Source organism: Vombatus ursinus, unplaced genomic scaffold (assembly GCF_900497805.2).
Source record: "Vombatus ursinus unplaced genomic scaffold, bare-nosed wombat genome assembly UNPS02009770.1, whole genome shotgun sequence".
NCBI lineage: Eukaryota > Metazoa > Chordata > Mammalia > Diprotodontia > Vombatidae > Vombatus > Vombatus ursinus.
The window spans coordinates 5,849,815-5,853,280 of NW_020949548.1; positions in this window are offsets into that span (position 1 = coordinate 5,849,815).

Consider the following 3,466-nt stretch of genomic DNA (forward strand, 5'->3'; position numbering starts at 1 on the left):
AGGAAAATTGGGAAGATGGGATAATTTTGGAGGAAAGATAAAGGAGTTCCATTTTATCGTGTTCAGTTTGAGATATCTATGGGAAATACAGATCCAGATGTCCAATGGATGATTTGTGATGTGAGAGTGGAAGTCAGGAGAGAAGGTAAAGCTGACAGATCTTAACACCAGCTACATAGAGAGCATTGAATCCGTGGAAGCTTATGAGATCAGCAAGCAAAATAGTATAGAGGAAGAAGAGAAGAGGGTCCAGAATAGGTCTTTGACTGACATCCACATTTAGTGGACCTGGCCCGGAGGAATATTCAGCAAAGGAGACTGAGAATGAATGGTCAGACGGTAGCAAGAGAACCAGGAGACAGCAGTGTCGGGACAACTTTGAGCAGAGAAAGAATCCAGGAGAAGAGGGTGGTCAAAATTATCAAAGGTTTCAAAGAGGTTAAGAAGCGTGAAGACTGAGAAAAGGCTATTAGATTTGGCAAGTAAGAGGAAACTGGAAACTTTGGAGAGAGCAGTTTCAGTGGAATGATGAGGATGGAAGCCAAACCTCAGAGGGTTTAGAAGAGAAGGTGAAAACCCCTCAGAGGATTTAGAGGAGAAGTGAAAGCACCAATTTGAGATGGCTTCCTCAAAGAGTTTAGCCATGAAAGGCAAGATATGTGTATGTATGTATATATGCTGTATACACACAAAATATATACATGCCCTATATTGTATATATAGTATACAATTGTTATATACATATATCATGTACAATATATACATATAAATACAATCGTATATATATTCACACATATATATGTATATGAGTATGTGCTTTGTTTGTGTTTGTGTTTGTGTATGTTTATAGCCGTCATAGCTACCAGGGATGGCTGGTTCAAATGAGGCTTTTTAAAGGATGGAGAAGAAATGGACATTTTTGTAGGCAGCAGGGAAGGAGTCAATGGATTGTCAGAGATTGAAGATTAGTGAAAGAGAAGAGATGATTAAAGGAGCAATCTACTGGAGGAGATGGGATGGAATGGGATGAAGGATGCGTACTCTTAATTTCCCTTTGGGGCACTGGGAGTCCCTATTAAAGCTCTGGACAGAAGGCACACACTAAGAATTAAATAATAATGTATGAAGTAAAAAAAGGAAAGGGATAATATTCTTACATGTGGTTTGTGACTGTGGTGAACGAGTGGAGAAACAAGCACTCTCTAATTTTTCTCTCCCTATCGACCTGTTTCCAGCTCTGCACTTTTCTTCCTCCTTCTTTGTGACTCACTCTTTTTGTCTCTCTCCAAATCTGACTGTCTCTTCATCTCTCCCTTCTTTGGTCTTTCTATCTATCCTAATTCTTCTCTAAACATACATTTTTCTTTCTGGTCCTTAACTGTTCATAAAATGGAACTGAAATGCAAGTTTAATACTATAGGTTTTTTGTAAATATGAAATAAATTTTGATATTGTTATTTTTAAATGTATCAGAATAAAGATTTATATTTCTCAAAGAAAAAAACAGAAAACATTCTTTCCCCCCCACCTTTACTTCTGTTATCATTCTTGCCTATTTGTTATTGTTGATTTTCCTTTGGGTGCCTGGCTATTAATTCAATTAAGCAAACATTTATAAAGGACTTATTATATACAAGCCACTGTGTTAGGCAGTGGGGGCAGGCAAAGATAAATCACACAATGTCACTGCCCTCAAGGAGAAGCAACATGGCATGGTGGAAAAACCATGGGACTTGGATTTAGGAAATACGGGTTTGCTTTCGTAGTTAGAGGATTTGCTAGCAAAGCATGGGCATGCCATTTGATGTCTTGGAAAATCACTTTCCTCATCTTTAAAGCAGTGATGATGTCATTTTTGAAGAGCTAGATAAAACTGAGCTCCTATTATTTGGGAACTTATAATCTAGTAAAGCTTATAAATCTAGGGGCAGCTAGGTGGTGCGCCTATAGATATAGATAGAGCACCCCTGTAGAGTCAGGAAGACTTGAGTGCAAATTAGCCCTCAGATACTTCCTAACTGTGTGATCCTGGGAAAGCCACTTTAATCTCAGTTTCCTCATCTGTAAAATGGGGATAGAAATAGCACCTACCTCTCAGGGTTGTGGTGAGGATCAAATGAGATAATAATTGAAAGCACTTAGCACAGTGCCTGACACATAGACATAGTAAGCTAAATAAATAAACATTATTTTTCTTTCTTCAAATATACTACTACTACTAATAATATATTCAAATATAATAATAAGTAACACAGGGTATCTCAAAAGTCTTAAGTGCTGTTTTAAGCAATAAAGGCTTAATGCAAGCTGTTTGGGACACCCTATGTGTGCACATAGGTAGGTACAAGAAAAGCACCGTAATGGACATAGGGAAAGAGCAAGTCACTTTCAACTGGGAGAGTTAAGGAAGGCTTCATGGGAAAGGTGACATTTGATCTGAGTCTCAGGTTCAAAAAAATTATTTTTCCAGGAATATATTATATATATATATATGTATGTATATATATGTATATGTATATATTAGCTTTCCAGTGGACATAGCTAGTTCATCTGAAAAAACAAAAAACCCTTCAGGAACTCAGTGTGAGCCAACAATGTACTATGACAGCTAAGAGGGCTGTGATCCTAGGTTGCACTAAGAGAGTTATGGGAAGTGACCAGAATCAGAGAAGTCACCATCCCTCCCACCATACAATGAGCTGATCAGACCATATCTGGAATATTCTAGATAGCATATTTTAGGATGGACATTTTTATCAATACTCAAGATCTTCCACAGTAGAATGTCTAGGATAAGGATCATGTAATACATGATTGGTAGGAGAGGCTGAGAATTTTTTTTTTGCTATCTTTAAGTGTTTAAAAGGTTCTTATATGAATGAAGGACATGACATGTTCTACATGGTTGCAGAGATCAGAACTAGAAGTAATGGGAGAAGTGCAGCTAGGTGGCACAGTGGACAGAACACTGGCCATGGAGTCAGAAGGACCTGAGTTCAAATCTGGCCTCAGACGTATAATGCTCACTAGCTGTGTGATTCTGGGCAAGTCATTTAACCCAATTGTGTCACCAAAAAAAAAACAAAACAAAAAGGGAGGGGAATATGTGTGTGTGTGTGTGTGTGTGTGTGTGTGTGTGTGTGTGTGTGTGTGTGTGTGTATTAGCTTTCTGGTGGACATAGCTCATCTGAAAAAAACAAAAAACAGGAACATTTTTTTTAAAGAACAAAGAAAAAAAAATGTACTAAAAGTTAAGATCTTTCCAAAAGGTAAATGAGCTTCCTTGGAAAGCAATGGGCTACCCCTTCACAAGAGGTCTTTAAGCAAACATTGAAGGAATGCTGATTGAGACAGCTGGGGAACATTAGATAGTGGTCACTGACTTGGAGTGAGGAAGCCCCGAGCTTAAATCTAGCCTCAGACACTTACTAACTGCATGACTCTGATCAAGTCACTGAACCTCTTT